The following is a 22582-nucleotide window of genomic DNA, read 5'->3' as shown; positions in this document are numbered from 1 at the left end:
GTACGTATTTTGGTTCTGATACATTAAATAATTTGCAGTTTTAAGAATCAACTAAAATGATCATATAGATAATTTTATCCCAAGTGAAATGCTCGGGGCTCTGTCTTTCTGACTTAACATACCTTTTTTATGTCATGCAGTTCTGGTAAGGTGATGTGTGGCACTGCCTTTTTTTGGGAGGGGGTCTTTTTATTTGAAACACAGCATTCATTCTTGAAACTACTGTGGAAAAATAGAAAAGTGTTTATCAGGAAACGTATTCCTTAACCATAGGATTGTTGTATACCTGCCATGTAAATCTATGAAACTAGAGTTCCAGTGGTATTTGCAAAATAAGGCAGAATTCATTTAGGTAGATCTTTGTATCTCTACAGGAAGTTTAATTATTGAAGGACCAAAAAGAAGCTCCTTACAAGGTAGACTCTTCTTTGGTCTGTGTGTTGTTTGCCTCTCTGAGACATGGCCCAGGAAAGCAAGCCCCCCCCCCCCAGTAGTCCTTTGAAAATGAGATTTTGCGTATTGTTAATCCAGTTAACTGTTGGTTAACATTGTTCTTACCTGATTTGACTACATCAGTCACTGCAAAATACCTGTGAATCTTTTTTATCCAGCACTAGTGTGGGATTAAGGAAGAAAATAACATAAAATTTTTGATGTTTCCTTTGTTTTCAGAGGAAACAAGCATTTGCATCAGAAGTTACTTATATATGCTGAATGGACCTTATTAATACACTGGTTTCAATAAGAGATACGTCTTACTGTGAGAAAGGAGCTGTTGAAGGTGAACGAGACATCTTAACAGTTCTTGAAAGCCAGTCTTTATCTGATGAATAAGTAATGACTTCTATATTTATATTGCATTGATTAGAACTGTTTATTACAGAATCACAGGCATAAATAGAAATAAAGAGAATAAACGATTTGCAGATAGAACTGATGTTAATTTTAAGTGACTATAACCTGAATCTTTTAATGTTGAAACATTTTAAATTTTTTATGCAGTGAGAAAGAAGCCCACAAGCCCTGTACGTGGAAACCTTGCATTTTTCTTGAACTGAACCAGTACTGATCTCTTATATTTTGACTTCCAAATCGAAAGTGCTTTTCATCATTATTCTGATTTATCTGTTTGGTACAAGGAGAGCTAAATGATTTTTTGCTTCTGATTTTAGGATTAGGTACTTTGAATGGTAAGCTGTTTTCTTAACTATTGGTAAGTGAAAAGAGGAGAAATTCAGTAGGGCAGCATTTAAAGTTTAGGTAGGCCAATTAGAAAGCAGTTTTATAATTTTTTTTTTTCTTAAAGATTTTATTTATTTATTTGACACAGGTCACAAGTAGGCAGAAAGGCAGGCAGAGGGAGAGGGGGACTCAATCCCAGGACCCTAAGATCGTGACCAAAGCCAAAGGCAGAGGCTTAACACACTGAGCCACCCAGGCACCCCAGGAACTTTATAATTCTTTTTTTTTTTAAAGATTTTATTTATTTATTTGACAGAGAGAGATCACAAGTAGGCAGAGAGAGAGAGAGGAGAAAGCAGGCTTCCTGCTGAGCAGAGAGCCCGATGCAGGACTCCATCCCAGGACTCTGAGATCATGACCTGAGCCGAAGGCAGCGGCTTAACCCACTGAGCCACCCAGGCGCCCCTATAATTCTTGAGAGTAGCCTAAAACTGCAGTGGCCTGCCTTTTGAAACACTGAGCTGTGTCACTGAAGGTATTAAAGCGTGGACTGGGTGGCTGGCTGCTTGTCAGCTACTACAGTAGATCAGAATAGTTTGCAGGATCTGGAGGATTGGAGGTGTCCATGGCAGAAGGTCTTGTGTTTTGGGATTGCAGAGCAGGGATGGACAATTGGCAGAATTGGCAGAATGGAAGCTATGGCCTTGGAACAATTATGGTAACTGTGGAACAGAAGGTACCACAGGTTTCTTGTTCTGATGAGAATCTTATGAAAACCAAAAGCCCTGAGTTTGAGTTTTAAGGCTTTCTTCCTATGTAATCAGTGATGATAATTATTTTCTGGGGATTGATGGATTCTATGGTGACCCCTCCTTTCAAGACTGTATTAAAATTTTGTATGGGGGGCACTTAGTTGTTTCAATCAGAAGAGTGTATGACTCTTGATCTCAGTGTCTTCAGTTTAGAGTTCCACACTGGGTGTAGAGATTACTTAAGTAAATATTTAAAAAATAAATAAAATTTTGTAAGTATGTACATATATGGGATTTTCTGAGAAGAGGCTTTTTAGCTTTCATTGGATTCTCAAAGAAGCCTGTGATTTAAAAAAAAAAAAAAAAAAAGAAAGAAAGAAAGAAAAGAAAGGAAAAAGGTTATGACACAGCCTGTGGGTTTGACCCCTGAAGGTCACCCTTACTGTGAAGCGTATAGCGGTCAGATCAGACGTAGGCACTTTAAGCAAGCTAAAAAAGTAAATAATGCTTCCTTAGTATGTGTCAGCAACATTATTATATTTAGTTAGAATTTTATAAAGAATTTTTGCCCTTCAGTTAAGGTCATTAAGTAATTCTTTGATTCATGACTTTGAGTCAAAGATCTGAAAGGTTTCCTTTAAATCTTAGTGTAAAATTCATATGTCATTCTGCACTAACCTTTTGAAAGAAAATAAAGAGTGTATGCTATGAAGAAGTGGGCCTTAAAGGAATTATATCCTGATGTCACAGAAAACTTGTTGCATTTGTGACTTAGTTTAGGCTGATATTAGACATTATCTCAAGATTTGTTCCCTCAATGTTTATACCTCATTCTAAAAATGAAAAGTTGAAAAAAAATGAAAAGTTGTTTTCACCTTTTTTATTTTTAAAAATTCAAGTTGAAAGCTTGAAATCAAACTTGAAAAATTTATTGTAGTTTTTGTTAAAAATAATTTCCAAACCTGTATAGTGTTTTTTGTTTAGTGCTTTTTTATTTCAAAGTAAAGAGTTAATATATAAAACATCAGGGATAAAGATTATAAAAATAAGGGGCACCTTGGTGCCTCAGTGAGTTAAGCTAACTCTGCCTTCTGCTCAGGTCATGATCTCAGACTCCTGAGATCAGCCCTGCATCAGGCTCTCCTTAGCAGGGAGCCTGCTTCCGCCCCCACTCCCCACCCCCCCTGCCTTCTGCCTGCTTGTGATCTCTGTCAAATAAATAAAGTCTTTAACAAAAATTATAAAAATAAGACATTAGAGAATAAAATTATAAACTAAGTATATTCAAAAATTTTGTAAGGAAGAGGCCCAATTTTATGGGATTCCCTTATGTTCTGGAGATCACCTAATATTCAGAACTAAGTATTGAGGATTCTAAATGCCAAGGAGATGCTTTGTTTCACTGCATTTTGTGCTTTATAAATGTCTTTTCTGAAGTTTCTCTTTTTTCTTTTCTGAACTGTGTACAATTAAATATTCCCTTTCTGTAGAAATTCATATTAGAGGATAAGGAATTTATTGTTACATGGTACTCACTGGAGTCTCCAGCCAGTAGCTCTCTGTAAGCTTGGAGAGAGGAATAGATTGATTTCTGAGTTTCTTTTCACCTCTGTCTATGAGTAGGAAGAGCATAGAAGTTGGGTTAAGTAATAATCCAGAGGAAAAAGTACAAATTGGGGGATTCAGGAGTAACTAAAAAGAAAGGTATGGAGTTGACCTAGAAAGTTTAGGGAATGTTTCTAAATGTAGCTTTTATAAAGATATTCTTCTGGCATTGAAGTGTGTTATGTTCTTGCTACAACTAATGAAATAGAGTACATTTATGTTGGAATTGCATGTTCAGATGCAGTTAGGTTGTGAGGTTGGCACACATGACAAAAAAAAGTAGATTTTAGTTAAAATAACCCCCTAAAATCCCTTAAAGTATTTATGAATTATAATATACATTCATTCCATTTCCCAGGAGTGCAAAATAGCTTCAGAAACTTTAAAAACCAATTTCTTTAGTTGAGCACCACATGAAGAGGTTGGCTTGTGTTGGGGGATTTGTTGCACAAAAATACTTTAAATACTAGGAATAAAGCTTGGCAAGATGAACACAGAGAAAAGCATGTGTAACTGGATAGCTCCCTTCTAGTGGTGCTTAGTGATCCTTGGGGAAGTCATGTTTATTTAGTGAAATGGTGTCTGTGCTCTTGAAATCCTGTTTTTTTTTTTCTCCTGAAGTCTTATGGTTTAATTCATGGAAATATCTACATGGTGCACATTCACAGCACTTACTTTGAAATATATCAAGATTATAAAAACGTTTTTTTAAATCTTTTGGAGTGGGATGGGAGAAAAATTCAGTGGTAAAGTCATAAAAATGGGATGGGGCGCCTGGGTGGCTAACTCATTAAGCGCCTGCCTTTGGCTCAGGTCATGATCCCCAGGGTCCTGGGATTGAGCCCCGCATCGGGCTCCCTCTCCCACTCCCCCTGTTTGTGTTCCCTCTCTTGCTTTGTCTCTCTTTGTCAAATAAACAAAAAAATCTTTTAAAAAAGTGGGTTGAATTTAGTTAAGTATGTACTTTCTGATAGGAGATTTACTCTAATATCCTATTAATGATCCATAAGAACTGGACATTGGATTTTATGTGCTCTTAGCAAATATTAAGCTTCTTAAAAAATAGGGGACAGTAGGGATGTCTGGGTGGCTCAGTGGGTTATGGGTTAAGCGTCTGCCTTCAGCTCAGGTCATGATCCCTGGGGGCCTGGGATAGAGCCCTACATTGGGCTCCTCATCCGTGGGGAGCCTGCTTCTTCCTCTCCCCCTGCCTGCTGCTAACCCTGCTTGTGTGTGCATGCACGTGCGTGCTCTCGCTCTCTTTCTCTCTCTCTCTCTCAAATAAATAAGGAGCAGTATGTAAATTTTACTAAAATTCTCATAGTACTAAAAAAGTTCGAGCTGTTCCTTGGATATATTAATGTATGGTTTGCTGTCATGTTTTATACCCTGTTTTTTTTTTCTTTTAATCAACAAATAACTGGTGTTAAATAAGTTAGTCACTAAAAAATAATATAGGCACTATAAAGAATATCTTTTAAAATTCAGTTTCTTGGGGTACCTGGATGGCTTGTTAAGCGTCTGCCTTTAGCTCAGGTCATGATCCCAATGTCCTAGAATCAAGCCCTGTGTAGGGCTCCCTGTTCAGCGGGAAGCCTGCTTTTCCCTCCCACTCTCCCTGCTTGTGTTCCCTCTCTCGCAGTGTGTCTCTCTGTCAAATAAATAAAATCTTAAAAAAAATAAAAAGTAGAGATACTTGGGTGGCTCAGTGGGTTAAGCCTCTGCCTTCAGCTTCGGTCATGATCTCAGGGTCCTGGGATCCAACCCTGCATCAGGCTCTCTGCTCAGCAGGAAGCCTATTTCTCCTTCTCGCTCTGCCTGCTGTTCTACTTGTGATCTCTCTCTCTCTCTCTGTTAAATAAATAAAAATCTTTAAAAAAATAAAATAAAATTCGATTTCTTTTCTTTTCCTTTTTTTTTTTTTTTAAAGATTTCTTTCCTTATTCATTTGACAGAGAGCGCAAGTAAGGGGAGTGGCAGGCAGAGGGAGAAGGAGAGGCAGACTCCCCGATGACCAGGGAGCCCAATGTGGGGCTTGATCCCAGGACCCTGGGATCAGGACCTGAGCCAAAGGCAGATGCTTAACTGACTGAGCCACCCAGATGCTCCGCCACCACTTATTTATTTGTTAGAGCATGTGTGCACATATAAGCTTGGGGGGGGGGGCAGTGGGCAGAAGGAGAAACAAGCTCCCCACTGAGCAAGAAGCCTGACATGGGACTCCATCCCAGGACTCTGGGTTCATGACCTGAGCCTGAAGGTAGACGCTTAAGGGATTGAGACACCCAGGTGTCCCTTTTATTCAGTTGCTTAACAAAAGATCTCTTTGGAGAAAAGTGAAAGAAAATTAATGTTTTTTATCTTCAGCTCTATTTTTTGAAATTTCAGTCTTACAAATTCAGTAATAAAAGTAACCATGAAGGGTGCCTGGGTGGCTCAGTCAGTTAAGTGTCTACCTTCAGTGCATGTCATGATCCCAGGGTCTTCCAGTCAAGCCCCACATCAGGCTCCCTGCTCAACAGGGAGCCTGCTTCTCCCACTGCCCCTCCCCCTGCTCATGCTTTTTCTCTCTCTCTCAAATAAATAAAATCTTAGCAAAAAAAAAAAAAAAGTAACTGAGCACTGTATAGTTTTCACCTAGGTCACCAGTTAGCATTTGCCATTGATTTCTTTGTACACACATAAATTTTTTGAACCACTTTCAGTAAGTTGCAGACATCATAACCCTTCATCCCTGTATACTTAAAATAGGTATTACCTAAAAATGAGGACTTTCTCTTAAATATTATATTACAGTTATCAAATTCAGGAAATCGTCGTTTCAGTAGTATGTGTAATATGCATCTGTGTTCAAATTTACCACTTGTTCAAGTAATGGCCTTTGATTTTTTTTTCCTTCCAGGATTCCATTCCACTTTTAGTTGTCACTAAACTGCTCTTTACTCAGTCTCCTTTAATATACATAATGGGTACCAAGTATTGCTAATATTTTTAAACATTGTCAGGTATAGCTTTCCCCTAATGTTGTCTTCAGACTAGTAGTAGATGCTGATGGGTACACAGAATAATACGAAACAACATCCTGTCTCTAACACTTAACTGGTTTGTATGATCTTTGGACAGCTAATCTAACCTTCTGAATGGGTTTTGGCATTTACAAAATGGAAATTAAAAACAACAGCACACTTTCTCATAGGTCTTGGTGAGAATTAAAAGAGATAATATGTGTAAAAATATATTTATAAACTGTTAGTGCTATAAAAATGAGAGTGGCTGTTTTCTCAGTGGCATTGAGAGTCCCTGTGTATAATGTACTGGGGGGAAATAAAAGAACTGCTTTTAAAAGAAATTAAAATGTTATCTCAACTATTTAACATTAATAGGTTCCACCTTTGAAACAAATGTACTCAGAAGGGAGTCAGAAGGGGTTTAGTTTGGGACTGCTTTGTGTTCTCACCCCCTAAACAACAAGAAAAATAGCTATCATTTCAGCTTTCTCACTTCCAAACACACACCTACCTCTTTAACATAATAAAAGCTATTTAACTGCTGTATTCACAGGATTTCTGAAGTTGAATGAACCAGTAAGAGGATGATGGTATTAAAGGGATTTGAAAAATTTATAACCATGAAGGCTTTAGTAGTAAATTAATTCTTTTTATTAGAGTGGTTTGTTTTTTCAGTTATAACAAAGGAGTGATATAAAATTGTTTTTTTGGCACATGAAAACATTGAGCCCAAGTAGGAACTAGGGAAGTGGTTAGTGTATGCGGTATTTTTATATAAATGATTATTTTAGTGAAATAAAAATTAATGTTAATGACATGATATGTTACAAAATGGTATATATGCCTAGTGTGAGTTAAATGAATATTCTGAAGGAAAATTTAAAAAATTTTTAATAGAGATGGGATGATGTTCTACACTTGAATTTGTGGTTACAAATTCATATCCATTATAATTCATTGCAACAAATTATTTGTGTAATTGTATTTTTGACTAGTTTTTTTCTTAATACCTAGCTTACTAAGATACAATTTATGTACATTAACATTCATCCTTCTTGGTATAATGTGCTGAGTTGTTTTTTTTTTTTTAAGGTTTTATTTATTCATTTGAGAGACAAAAGGTGGGGGTGGGGAGCAGAGGGAGAAGCAGACTCCCTGCCGAGTAGGGAGCCAGCTGTGGGACTTGATCCCCAGACTCCAGGATTATAATGGGAGCTGAAGGCACTTGCCCAACCAACTGAGCCATCCAGGCACTTGTTAGGTGCAGAGTTTTAAAAAATGTATACCATTATGTTAAACTACCATAATTAAAGGGCGTCTGGGTGGCTCAGTTGTTTAAGCATCTGCTTTTGGCTCAGGTCATAGAGCCCCTCATCAGGCTTTCTGCTCAGTGGATAGTCTGCTTCTTTCTCTCTCCCTCTGCTGTGTCAAATAAATGAAATGTTAAAAAAAAGAACAAAAAAACCCTACCATAATTAAGATACAGAACTTATCCAGCACCTGGAAGAGTTTGTTTGTGTTCCTTTATAATCAGCCCATCCCCTTAACCCCACCTCTTGAAAAACATTGATAGTCAGTCTTTACTAGAATGTCCTCTAAATGCAACCATAGAGTCTGTAGCTTTGAGTCTGGTGTCTTTCACTTAGCATAATATATTTAGAAAAAAATTTTTTTAGCATAATACATTTAGATTTATCTATGTATCATGAATATAAAAGTAGTTTTTTCTGTTGCTGTGTTGTCATTGTATGAATTTTATCAGTTTATCTATTCACCAGTTGAAGGGCATTTGTAGTGTTTCCAGCTTGGAGAGATTATGAGTAGGGCTGCTGTAAATATTTTCATTTCTCTTGGATAACAATTGAGGAGTTGGGATTCCTGGATAGTATTCTAGGTATATGCTTATATTTATAAGAAGCTGTCAGCTTTTCCAAAGTGGCCACATTATTTTGCATGCCTGTCAGTGTTGTATGAGAACTGGAAAAAAAAAACTTTTGAGAGTCCAGTTGTTCTGGGTCCTTCCCCAACATTGATACTGTCAGGTCGTGTTTATATTTTTGTTCAATTTTAGTCAGTCTAATAAGTTTGTAGAGGTATCTCATTATGATTTTAATTCACATTTTCTTAATGATTAGTGATGGGGAGCTTTTCACATGTATGTATGACATCTGTATATCCTTTTAGTGAAATGTCTTCATATATTTTGCCTGTTTTTTTTTTTTTTCTTTCTTTCCCGCCCTACCTCTTTTACTTGTTTTTTGTTTTGTTTTGTTTTAAGTCTGTGTTGCTTTCTTACTGAGTTTTGGGTATTTTTTTTTTTTTAAGATTGTATTTATTTATTTGACAGAGAGAGAGATCACAAGTAGGCAGAGAGGTAGGCAGAGAGAGAGGGGGAAGCGGGCTCTGTGCTCATTCAGGGCTCAATCCCAGGACCCTGGGATCATGACCTGAGCTGAAGGCAGAGGCTTATTAACCCACTGAGCCACCCAGGCACCTGAGTTTTGGGTATTCTTTATATATGTTTTAGATATGTCTTTTATCGGATACATATTTTGCAGTACTTCTAGTTTATGGCTTGTTATTTCATTTTCTTTACACAGTGTATTTCAAAGAACAGAAGTTCTTAATTAGGATGAAGTCCATTTTACCAATTTTTTTTCTTCTGGATTGCCCTTTTTATTAAGAAACTTGCCTAATCTGAGATGTCCAATGAAAACCAATTTGTTACTGATCTTCTAAAAAACTTAGATTTTTAGACCTTTAGTCGTAAATATTGACAATAACGAAGCATATTTGAATAATAAAAGAAAATTTTCAGGGTTTATTTTATTTATTTTCTAAAAGATTTTATTTATTTGAGAGAGAGAGACCAAGATAGCAAGAAGAGGGAGAAACAGGCTCCTCGCTGAGCAGGGAACCTAATGGAGGGCTCCATCCCAGGACCCCAGGATCATGATCTGAGCCAAAAGAAGACACTTAATGTACTGAGCCACCCAAGTGCCCCAAGTTTTGGGGTTTAATGTTACAGGAATGTTACAGAAAGAATTAGGTCTGGGTTCTAATCCTGCCCTACCACTGAGTAGCTGTGTGATCTTTTTTTTTTCTTTTCTTTTTTTAAGTCAGAGTTTTCAGTGTTCAGAATCTGTTTCCTTATCTGTATAGTATAGATAAACACAAAATAAGTCTTCCTTTAAATTTGTTTTCTTTTCTATGTAATTTTATTAGAGTTCTTCAAACATTGTTTTTTAAATGTGGTAACTTTTCAAACTAGATGATACAACATTCTAAGATAGTTCTGTTGTGGATGGTCTACTTTCCTTCCCTGAGACTATTATATTGTTTATTTGTAGTCACTCCTGGAGTGACCTGGTAAAATGTTTTGAAAACTAAATCATCTGGTATTTTCTCTCATTTCAATACTTCTTATATATGCGAATTCACGAATAAGTGAATTAGTATAAATAAAAGAAGAAGAAAAGCAGTAAATGACTAAAATGTGAAGTTTGCATTTGGATTTTCTTTCATGATTCATGTTTTTGGAGTTGATTTTCTACTATCGAGTTGTATAAGAACCAGCAACCCTCAGTATTTTCTTGGACAACGTGTATACACTTTTCAGTATTAGGAAGCTGGTAACCTCCAGCACAGAGGAGGTGAAATCTGCTTTAGAATCTCTTGTGAATCTTTTCTCAGATACTTATCTTATTTTTATATTATGCTGTAACTAAAAACTATATCAGATTGTGATTTCAAAGCATCAGTGTAATGATGATTTAGATATCTTTTTCATAGTGGAACACTCAGAATTGTGAATAAAACACCAATAAAGGGCCAGCATTATTGATGATAGATGAAGCTTTCTATTGGAAAAGTACCTCCCAGCTTAATATTCCTTATATAGTCCCTGAATTCCCTAACTTTTGAAATTAAAAAGCAGATGATTGCTATTAACCAATTTACAGTTTCAGGCAGGGTGTTGAATTCTGTGGCTGTGAGAGAATGCTCTTGTTAGGGAGAATGACTGGGATGGGGGACAACAGCCTATTGGTGTGATAGCCCTGACTTTATTCTAGTTGTACAGCCTTGTGCTGGGTGACCTACCTGGTCTGTACCTCTGGTTGCTTGGCTCTGAATTAGGGATAATAATAGTAACTTTATCATAGCATTATTAAAGGATTAAGTTAGTTGATAAATGTGAAATGTTTCAGAATAGCCTTTGTAAATGTACTGATGATGATTATAGTCTGGACTATTTTAGTGGTGAGTAAAATTTTCCCTTTTACTGAACTAGAGAAATAAGGCTATTTTATAAAAGATTGAGAAAGTATCTTTTATAAAGGGAGGCCAAATAGTACTAACTTATTCACTATAGTATTAGGAATGTATTTTGACTTTATTGTGCTACCTTGTATCACTGTAGTAATATTATAAAGTTATGACAAGAATGTATTAGAAGCAGTAGATTTTATGCTTTAATATATACAAAATTATAGATAAACTATGCTGCAGTGAAGGTATTTCCAGTAAATTTAATTTCTGGTTTAGGCAGATGCTTTCTTTAAAAGGTAAATTTTGTTAGTGTTTAAGAACTTCGTCTAAGACATGGCTACTTATGGTTATGTTGTGATCTTGGTAGTTCTTTAACTTCTGATTATTTAGTGTCACTTAACCTTAGTCTATTTATCTGTTTCTTGGAGTTAATTATAAAAACTAAGATGTTAAGAGGATTAACAGAATCCCTGGTAATCAGTAGAATGGTTAGGAAGAGCTCAATAAAATGTTATCTTCAGTTATACTTCAAATACTATGTAAACCTAAATAAAATGTAAACTTGAATTGTAGAATGAAGCAGTCTAATTTGTTTTCATTGTATTTATGTAGTATTTAACCAGAAACCCCTTCTTATTTTCTTGCCTTTGTAAATTTTGTTGAATGGTTCTAAACTCTCTGAATACATTACCTGAAGCCAGACTGCCTGGGTTTGAATACCAGCTTTACTCCCTGTAAGCTTTGTGACAGTGTGCCAAATTATTTAACACTGCTGTGGCTTGGTTTCCTTACAAGTAAAATGGGGGTAATAATATATTTACTTTAAGGGTTTGAGGGTTAAATGATGTATATGTGTAAAGTACTTAGAACAGTTTTTGGCATGTACTAATTATAGCACATACTAGTTGTTATAATGTTATTTTATTGAGGATCCTAATGGACCTCTGGAATATCTCTCTACTAAGTATCTTATCTCATGGGTTTGAAGAATAAATAAAATGCCTTAAGTCAGACTAGGAAAGAAACACTTTAGAGTGAGATGGGACATTTGTGTGTAAACATTCCTGTATAAAAATAGTTCTGTATACTCGCACTGTATTTTTGATAGGTTATAGAGGTATATAGCAGGACACTTCTATGGGGATAGAAAAGGTAGATGGACTTGATTTCACCAAGAGCAGCAGCAGCAAATGTTTATGGAGGGCCAAGCATTGTATTAAGTAATGGGGCATAGTTCCTGTTCAGATGCGAGCAGCTTTCTAGTACCAAAATAAAAACGGAAGATTGCTTTGAGTTAATGGTCTAGTTGTGAAGTGCCAAAGAAAAGTGTAGGAAGATGATGGAAATTTAGAAGAATGAGCAGTGACTGGTCTTATTTGAAGAGGGCCAGGATGAAAAGGAAGAAAGACATTCCAGATTGCAATTGCATTGTTTATAGTGCATTGGATAATAGCTTGGAGAAGTAAAAGATAAGATTGTAGAGAGGAAGGGTGAAAGTTCAGTAAGTGAGGAGATGATATTCTATTATTCCTTCACTCACCCACTTAATATTTTTCTTTTTTAATTTTTAAAAGATTTTTATCTATTTATTTGACAGAGAGAGTCCTAGCGAGAGAGGGAACACAAGCAGGGACTATGGGAGAGGGAGGAGCAGGCTTCCTGTGGAGCAGGGTGCTGATGTGGGGCTAGATCCCAGGACCCTGGGATTATGACCCCAGCCGAAGGCAGGCGCTTAATGACTGAACCACCCAGGTACCCCCCCCCCCCTTAGTATTTTTAAATGAGAAACTGCTGAATGCTAGACAGTGTACTATGAATGGGAGAGACAGGAAGTGAACAAAATTCATTTCTTATTCTCATCTTACAGTCATAGGGACAAGACAGTCTTTAAATATGTAATTGCTATAATGTGATGAGTATCATAATTGAAATAGTTACAGAAGTATCTCCTGGGGAAGGAGACCTGGTATATGGGGAAGGATTTTTGGAGGAAATTACTTTAAACTTGCGAGAGTTCAAGGTGGAGTAGGAATTAGCCAGACTTGGGCAAAGGATGCTAGTTTATTAGGGCATGGGATGGAAGAACAACAGGTTGGGAGAAATTGAGAAGCCCCAGCTTGAGAGGTAGAGCAAGAGAGGGTGGCCATTCAAGGAACTGAAAGAAGTCTAATGAAGAGCAGTCCTAGGAAATCAGTGGCTTGCTAGGCTTAAGAAATGAGCTTAAGAAGTAAGTGCTTAAGGGCACCTGGGTGGCTCAGTTGGTTGAGCAACTCCCTTGGGCTCAGGTTATGATCCTGGACTTCCAGGATCTAGTCCCGCATCGGGCTCCCAGCTCCTTGGGGAGTCGGCTTCTCCCTCTGACCTTCTCCTCTCTCATGCTCTCTCTCAAAAAGAAAAAAAAAAAAAAAAAGAAGTAAGTGCTTAAAATGCTTTATAAACCAGGTTTAAAAGATTTAGCATTACATATACTAAGAGCTACCAGATACCAATAAAATATTTAAACAGGGAGAGACATCAGATTTTTACAAATTTGAAGCTCATCAAGTATGTATAAGTCAGTAACATAAGATGTAAGTTATAATAAGCCTCTTGGATTCCAAGAAATATTTATTTCAGTAGTCTGTTCTTCTGTCCTGTATTAAGATATATAAGTACTTTCTGAGATAAGTTTACCATGCCAAAACCAATACAGTAGGTTTTTTTTAAAAGATTTATTTCAGAGAAAGCAAGAGCTTCTGCATGGGATGGGGCGGGGGAGGGGGTAGAGGAAGAGGGAGAGAGAATCTGAAGCAGACTCCCCCATTCTCCCCCATTGACTGTGGAGCCCAACATGGAGTTCAATCTCATGACCCTAAGATTAGACCTGAGCTGAAAGCAAGAGTCAGAAGCTTAACTGACTGCTTTACCAACATGCCCTGATCACTTTTAAAAGACAAATCCATTTAGTACTATTGTGAGTCACATACTAATTGGTAAGTTCATCCCTGATGTTACTTTTTGGTATTTCATGGATTTCTCAGTCCAATCTCCTAGGAACTAAGCCAATTTGAACCAAATTTGTATTATGCCTCCTGGATTAGATAGAAAGTTATCCACCCTCTGGAAATGAATAATTGGCATACCTTCTGTGTGTGGGCATTCTATAATTCGAATGCATGGTTTATGTGATCTGATAAAGCTTATCAACTACTTTGGGTTAGTCTATTTTGTAGTATCAAATAACAAATTGAAATTGACAGATATTATTTTGATCTTGTGAATAACTTCATAAGGGGATTTGTAAGTTAATTGATTTTTTTTCTTTTTTAAAGATTTAATTGTTTTTTTAGAACATGTACAAGCAGGGGGCGGGCAGAAGGTGAGGGAGAGAGAGAAACTCAGGCGGAGTTCCCACTGAGCATGGAGCCCATAACGGGCTTGATCTCACTACCCTGAGATCATGACCTGAGCTGAAATCAAGAATTGGATGCTCAACCAGCTGAGCGCCCCAATTTTGTTTTGTTTTGATGAACGAATTCCTAAATTTTCAATATTGAGCTATATCAAAGATACACTAATTTGTCACTTTTTATCAGTTTAGGTTCTGAATGTTTCCTATAAACGTTCAATCCATCTGCTTTAGTCAGTCATTGAAGCCTTAATGTCAGAATAGTTGTTTAAGTTAAAAATTGAATGGAGTACTTCAATTGAAATCTATGGCAATTAAAAAAAAATTATTTATCCATTTGACAGAGATTACAAGTAGGCAGAGAGGCAGGCAGAGAAAGAGGAAGGGAAGCAGGCTCCCTGCTGAGCAGAGAGCCTGACATGGGGCTTGATCCCAGGACCCCGAGATCATGACCTGAGCGGAAGGCAGAGGCTTTAACCCACTGAGCCACCCAGGGGCTCCAAAATATATGGCAGTTTGAATGATGTACAAACTTTGAAGCAGTTTACAGCATCTGCTAACAGATTAAAAATATTTTTAAGGGTTTATTTATTTATTTTTTAAAAGATTTTATTTACTTATTTGATAGAGATCACAAGTAGGCAGAGAGGCAGGCAGAGAGAGGAGAAGCAGGCTCCCTGCGGAGCAGAGAGCCCGATGTGGGGCTCGATCCCAGGACCCTGAGACCATTACCTGAGCTGAAGGCAGAGGCTTAATCCTCTGAGCCACCCAGGCGCCCCAAAGGTTTATTTTTTAAAAGATTTTATTTATTTGAGAGAGAGAAAGAGAACAGAAAAGGGGGGGAAGCAGACTCCCTGTTGAGCAGAGAGCCCGACGCAGGGCTTGAGATGACCTGAGCCAAAGGTGTAGATGCTCAACTGACGGAGCCACCCAGGTGCCCAGATTAAAAATTTTTAAAAAGGGGGTGTCTGGGTGGCTCAGTGGGTTAAAGCCTTTGCCTTCAGCTCAGGTCGTGATCTCAGGGTCCTGGGATTGAGCCCCACATTGGGCTCTCTGCTCGGCAGGGAGCCTGCTTCTTCCTCTCTCTCTGCCTGCCTCTCTGCCTACTTGTGATATCTGTCAAATAAATAAATAAAATCTTTAAAAAATTTTTTTTAGAATATGACATACCAGATAGATTTTTGGAAACCATCAGTGCTTTGCACACTTTCAGTATACACATTTCAGTTAGCACAGTTTAGTTAAGTAGCATCAGTCATCCAACAATAGGATTTATATTTTAGTTACCACCATACTTGATGAATAATTGCATGAAGTGAAACCTCATCTTTCAGTCCCTAGTTCATTATGTAAATTACAGATGTGCATCATGACTAGTGACCAGGCATGTCACTTATTTCAGAGTCTGTCCATGATTTGTCACTTGTGTATTTGTTACAGTTCATACATAGACAAAGTGTAGCTGTGTTGCCTCTGTCTCCCGCTGATAAACTCATGAGCTATTTAAAAAAATAAAATAAAAAACAGATGATTGGAAGAGGAAATTGCCAACAAAGATAAATGTGCAGCAAAGAAACAAAAAATGGTAATACCAAATGTAAAATTTGAATCAAATATAGATGGGGAGTTACAGAAGAAATAACTCACTATGGCTGTTGTCATTGGAGAGACTAGGTATGCAGCCAAAAGGATTTAATAAAGGCAGATTTATTGACATAAGTGAGGAAAATGGTGTGACAAAAAGGATGAAGATGTCTCACAGAAAGTGATACCAGGGGGTGCCTGGGTGGTTCAGTGGGTTGAGCCTCTGCCTTGGGCTCAGGTCATGATCTCAGGGTCCTGGGATAGAGCCTCGCATTGGGCTCTCTGCTCAGTGGGGAGCCTGTTTCCCCCTTTTTCTCTGCTTGCCTCTCTGCCTACTTGTGATAGCTCTCTCTGTCAAATAAATAAATAAAATCTTAAAAACAAAAAAGTGAGGGGTGCCTGGGTGGCTCAGTGGGTTAAGCCTCTGCCTTTGGCTCAGGTCATGGTCTCAAGGGTCCTGGGATCCAGCCCTCTGCACAGTGGGTAGCCTGCTTCCCCCCCTCTCTCTGCCTGCTTCTCTGCCTACTTGTGATCTCTGTCTTTCTCTCTCTCTCTCTGTGTCAAATAAATAAATAAAATCTTAAAAAAATATATATATACCAGAAAAAAGAAATTGTGAAGAGACCCTTAGGGATACTTCATGACACCGAAAGTGCAAAGGATAAAATGGGAGTCACCCCACACTTAGGAGTACAACTTGCCGAGGCATAAGTAAGCACTATTTAAACTACTCTTGATTAAACTTTTTTTTTTTTTTTTTTTTTTTTTTTTTTAAAGCTTAAGGGACTGAGCCACCTAGGGGTCCCACCAAATTTACATTTTAAAAGATAACTCAGTTTTGCAAAAATGCCAAGTAGTCTAGGAAGGAGATGTTAAGGACATGAAGTAAGGCAGTGTTAAAAGGAGAGGAAATGACAAATTCAGCAGCTGCTTGAAAGGTAAATTACAAGAAAAACTGGAGAGGAAGAAACCGAATAGGACTTGAGATACATTCAACTTCAAAGGTTTAAAGGGTAAGCCAATATAATTTTTATGTACATGATCTTAGTGTAGTCTTCCCTTAATTTGCTGCATGGGGTGGGGTGGGTTGAGGGACAGTTTCTGAATTATGAGATATTTGCGTGCTTCAAATAGCCAGTGGGTTGTTGTTTTGTTTTCCATTTTATTGATTACGAAAAGAATATGTTCGCTAAGTCAGTGTTGGGACTTTCTTTAAGCAGTCTGTTTCTGGTTTTCATAGCTTGGAAAATCAGGAATATTCTTCTGTCTAGTATGTATGATGCCTATATTATAGAAGTTTTTGTAAGTCTTAGTTGATGTAGTATATTTGTAGAATGCACTGCTCAGAATTCTGTTGTTAAAGGCTAGCTCTGGTAGTGGGGAGGGTCATCCTTCTAAAATAAGATTAAGAATGATTTAGACTCTTGAGTCTTAAGAGAGGAAATGATTTAGAAGGTATTCCAATTATTTTTAGATGATAGACTTCATTTTATAGTAATATAAATCTAAAATATGAAACAAAAAGTTGTTAAATTATTTTTCTAGGGACGCCTGGGTGACTCAGTTAAGTGTCTAGCTATTCAGCTCAGGTCATGATCACGGGGTTGTAACATCATGCCCCAAATTGGGCTCCATGCTGGATGTGGAGACTGCCTAAGATTCTCTCTCTCCTCCCTCTGTCCGCCCCCCCCCCACTCACGTTTGTTATCTCTTAAATGAAAAAAATTATTTTTCTATATTGTTTCTTTGCAGTTTATATGTTAGTGTTTTTTACTTGCTTTAAGCTCATATTAATTTTCCTTACTAGTGTATGCATTCTTGAAATATTTATATAGCTGCTAACAGTAACTGTTTTGAATTTTATAGGAATATCTCAAAGATAATTGCTGGTCTGGTTCCAGACCACTGCAATAAAGCAAATATTTCAATAAAGCAAGTCAAATGAAATTTTTTTTGTTTCCCAGCACATACAAAATTTATGTTTACATTATACTGAAGCCAAGTGTGCAATAATAGCGTTATGTCTAAAAAAACAATATACTTACCTTAATTTTTTAAAAATTTATTTATTTGACAGACAGAGATCACAAGCAGGCAGAGAGGCAGGCAGAGAAAGAGGGGGAAGCAGGCTCCCTGCTGAGCAGAGAGCCCTGTGTGGGGCTTGATCCCAGGACCCTGAGATCATAACCCGAGCCAAAGGCAGAGGCTTTAACCCACTGAGCCACCCAGGCACCCCTACATACCTTAATTTAAAAATACTTTTATTTCTAAAAATGCTAACCATCATCTGAGCTTTCAGGAAGTCATGATCTTTTTTCTGGGGGAGGGTCTTGCCTTGATGTTGATGGCTACAGACTGATCAAGGTGATGATTGCTAAAGGTTGGGGTGGTTGTGGCCACATTTAATTTCTTAATATAAGACAATGAAGTTTGCCTCATTGATTGACCCTTCCTTTCATGAACGATTTCTCTGTAGCATGCAAATACTACTTGATAGTATTTTATTCATAGTAGAACTGCTTTCAAAATTGGAGTCTGTCCTCTCAAACCCTCCTGCTGCTTTATCAACTGAGCTTATTTCATGTTCTAAATACCTTGTTGTCATTTCATCTTCACAGCATCTTCAGGAGTAAATTTCACATCAGAAAACCACTTTCTTTGCTCCTGCATAAGAAATAACTCCTCCTCTGTTCAGGTTTTATCCTAAGGTTGCAGCAACTCCGTCCCATCTTCATGCTCCACTTCTAATTCTATTCTCCTGCTGTTTCCACTACATCTTCAGTTACTTCCTCCACTGAAGTCTTAAACTCCTCAAAGTCATCTGTGAGGGTTAGAATTCACTTTTTCCAAACTCCGTGTTTATACTTTGACTTCTTCCCATGAATCAGGAATGTTCTTAATGGCATCCAGAATGATGAATTCTCTCTAGAAGATTTTCAGTTAACCTTGTCTACATCCATCAGAAGAATCACTGTCCGTGGCAACATTAGCCCTATGAGATGTATTTGTTAAATAATAAGACTTGAGAGATAAAATTACTCCTCCGGTGATTCATGGACTACAGAGTGGATGTTGTATTAACAGGTTTGAAAATAACATTAATCTCATTCTACTTCTCTATCAGAGCTCTTGGGTGACCAGGTATATTTTCATTGAGCAGTAATATTTTGAAAGGAATCTCTTTCTGAATAGTAGGTCTCAATAGTGGGCTTAAAATATTCATTAAACCATATTGTAAATGGATGTGCTGTCGTCCAGGCTTTTGTTGTTCCATTTATAGAGCACAGGCAGAGTGGAGTTAGGGTAATTCTTGAGAGCCCTAGGGATTTTTGGAGTAGGCTATGAGCACTGGCTTCCACTAAAAGTCACCAGTTACATTATGTAGCCCCTAACAAGAAAGTCTGTCTGTCCTTTGAAGCTTTGAAGCTAGGCATTGACTTGTCTCTAGCTATGGAAGTTTTAGAAGGCATCTTCTAATATAAGGCTGTTTTGTCTATGTTGAAAATTTGTTTAGTGTAGCTACCTTAATTAGTGATCTTGCCTAGATCTTCTTGATAATTTGCTACAGCTTCTATATCAGCACTTGCTGCTTCACTTTGTACTTTCATGTTCTAGAGATGGCTTCTTTCCTTAAACCTCTTGAACTAACCTCTGCTAGCCTTAAACTTTTCTGCTGCTTCCTCACCTCTTTCAGCCTTAGAATAAAAGAGTTAGGGCTTTACTCTGAATTAGGATTTGGCTTAAAGGAATGCTGCAGTTGGTTTGGTCTTATATCTAGACCACTAAAACTTTCTTCATATCAGCAGTAAACTTGTTTCACTTTCTCTTCATTCATTCCTGTGTTCACTGGAGTAGGACTTTTCTTTCAAGAACTTTTCCTCTGCGTTACAAGTTGGCTGTGTGTGCAAGAGGCCTAGTTTTCAGCCTGTCTCAGCTTTCAGCACTAGGCTTTTGATGTAAACTGGGAGATGTGCAACTCCTTTTTTCACTTGGATACTTAGAGGCTATAACAGGGTGGTTAATTGGCCTAATTTCAATATTTTGTCTCAGGGAATAGGGAGGCCAGAGAAGGAAGGAGATGGGGAAATGGCCAGCCAGTGGAGCAGTCAGAACACATACCAGCCACCTTTATCAATCAAGTTTGCCATCATATGGGCATTGTTGTGGTATCCCAAAATAATTATACAGTAGTAACATAGGAGGTCACTGATCACAGATCTCCGTAACAAATATAATGAGAAATTTTGAAATATTGCAGAAATTTACTGAAATGTGACACAGAGACATAAAGTGGGCAAGTGCTATTGGAAAAATGACGCAGATAGACTTGCTTGATACAAGGTTACCATAAAACTTCAATCTGGGGGCGCCTGGGTGGCTCAGCGGGTTAAAGCCTCTGCCTTCGGCTCAGGTCATGATCTCAGAGTCCTGGGATCGAGCCCTGCATTGGGCTCTCTGCTCAGCGGGGAGCCTGCTTCCCCCTCTCTCTCCGCCTGCCTCTCTGCCTACTTGTGATCCCTCTCTCTCTATCAAATAAATAAATAAAATCTAAACAAACAAACAAAAAAACCAAAAAACCACAAACTTCAACCTGTAAAAAAAAAAAAAAAAATGCAGTGTCTGCAAAGAGCTGTAAAGCAAAGTACAATAAAATGAGGTATGCTTGTAGTTGCTATTATTAAATCCGTTAAAGACATGCATATTTTAAATATTCCTTCATTCACGTTTGGTGTTTGGAGAGTGACCTGATGAGAGAGACATGTAGTTTTGGCTGGTTCTAGGCAGGGCCTCTTAAGATGAGCTCCTCCCTCACTTGAATTATGGTTTCCATGGTGTAGTTAATAAATTTCTGGTGTAATTTATCTTTCTTAGTATACGTCTTTAATTGATTAGCTTAGTGATGAACTGGTAAATGTGTGGTAGGAGATGGAGTCCATTTTATATTAATAAATTGATATTCCAGTATATGGATAATATTGGAGCAAAGAAATGGAATTGTTTGAATGACTGTTTCAGCATAGGTCTTGGAGACCCAAATGAAATTGCAGTCTGGTGACAAGATTTCTCTGTGCTTGCCAAACAGGGTTTATTTTGGGCAAAGCTGGATGAATATAAATACAGTCTGTGAACCCATTTTTTTGTGCTGGTCACTTACTTAGTCGACAGATATCTGTGCGAACTTAATTCTGATCTCACCTCTGCCACTGAGGCACTGTGGGGGCTCAAGCAAATCACTAGCCCCACTGGACCTGGATTCCTTATCTAGAGGAAGAATTTACATTGGGTTGATTTCTAAGTATATTTTCAGGTCCCAGGTCACACAGCCTTCATAGCATCCCTCTATGGTCGGATGTGCACAGACTAAGCAAGTTGCACTAAGATCTGGTGAAGTCAGATTCAATGGAAAGTTTGTTGAAACTCTTACCAGAATATTAGTCTCTGCTGCAGCCTTTTGCCTTTGAGATTTCTTGAAATTGGGGCACCTGACTGGCTCAAACGATGGAGCTTGCAACTCTGGATCTCAGGGTTGTGAGTTGAATGACACCTCACCTTTGGCATAGAGCCTTTAAAAACAACAACAACAAAGATTTCTTGAAATCTACCACATAACAGTGCTCTTACCAGTGCAGGTCACTTAGCTTTGAGGTAGGAAAGGCAGGTGCTAAGGAAGGGAAGGGAGGAAATAAAATCTTCATGTGAAAGCATATCTCACTTCTCATTGCTCCCTCTGGCAAGACCTAGTATTTCCACTCTGGGTTGTTTTTTGTTTTGTTTTGTTTTGTTTTTAATTTTTAAAAATATTTTTATTTATTTGAGAGAGAGAGCTAGATCACAAGAAGGGGGAGGAGTAAAGGGAGAAGCAGACTCCCTACTGCGCAGGGACTCCACTGTGGGGTTCCATCCCAGGATTCTGCAATCATGACCTGAGCTAAAGGCTCAGGTGCCCCAGATCTTAGTGCTCTTGTTGCTCTCCATTTAATTTTCAAGCTAGGAGATTTCTAGCTTTCCATTTCACCTACAGCTGTCTTCTCTCATCTATAGTCAGTATCATTAAGACCTGTGATTCCTAGACATATTCCTTGTATTTGGCTCCTTCTCTTCAGCTTCTGCCTTAGGTCAGGTCCTTTTTCCAGAATGTTGCAGTAAATTTCTTGCTATCAGGCACTTCCTTTTCCTGATTTATTCTCCATAATTCCATCATAATTATCTTCATTAAAAAATCTGATTTAGAGACTCCTTTGTCTATAGGATAGTTCCTCTGAGCACATGTTGGAAATCCCATATCTCTTAATCAGGTAAAAATCTTTAAAATGGGGGGGGGGGTGGTGCCTGGGTGGCTCAGTGGTTAAGCCTCTGCCTTTAGCTCAGGTCATGATCTCAGGGTCCTGGGATCGAGCCCCACATTGGGCTCTCTGCTCAGCGGGGAGCCTGCTTCCCCCTCTCTCTCTCTGCCTGCCTCTCTGCCTACTTGTGATCTCTCTCTGTCCAATAAATAAATAAAATCTTTTTTAAAAAATCAGATAAAATACCATCTCTTCTTCAGAGCCTAATTCCGCTTTTACATTAAAATTGGTTGTTTCTGATCAGACAACAAAGAGAAATAAAAGGAATCCGAATTGACAAAGAAGTCAAACCCTCATTCTTTGCAGATGATATGATACTTTATGTGGAAAATCCAAAAGCCTCCACTCCAAAACTGCTAGAACTAGTACAAGAATTCAGTAAAGTGGCAGGATATAAAAACAGTGCACAGAAATCAGTTGCATTTCTATACACCAACAAGAAGAATTTGT

At 37.9% G+C, this 22582-nt stretch overlaps 1 protein-coding gene across 6 annotated transcripts in view; it reads left to right on the top strand.

The window, feature by feature from the left end:
- The window catches only part of FERMT2 (FERM domain containing kindlin 2), a 90550-nt gene that overhangs the window by 1676 nt on the left and 66292 nt on the right, over positions 1–22582 (top strand). The window lies entirely within an intron of this gene.

This window comes from Mustela lutreola, chromosome 7 (genome assembly GCF_030435805.1).
Source record: "Mustela lutreola isolate mMusLut2 chromosome 7, mMusLut2.pri, whole genome shotgun sequence".
NCBI lineage: Eukaryota > Metazoa > Chordata > Mammalia > Carnivora > Mustelidae > Mustela > Mustela lutreola.
Note: the sequence above shows the minus strand (reverse complement) of the source record. Positions and strands in the feature narration are given on the sequence as shown.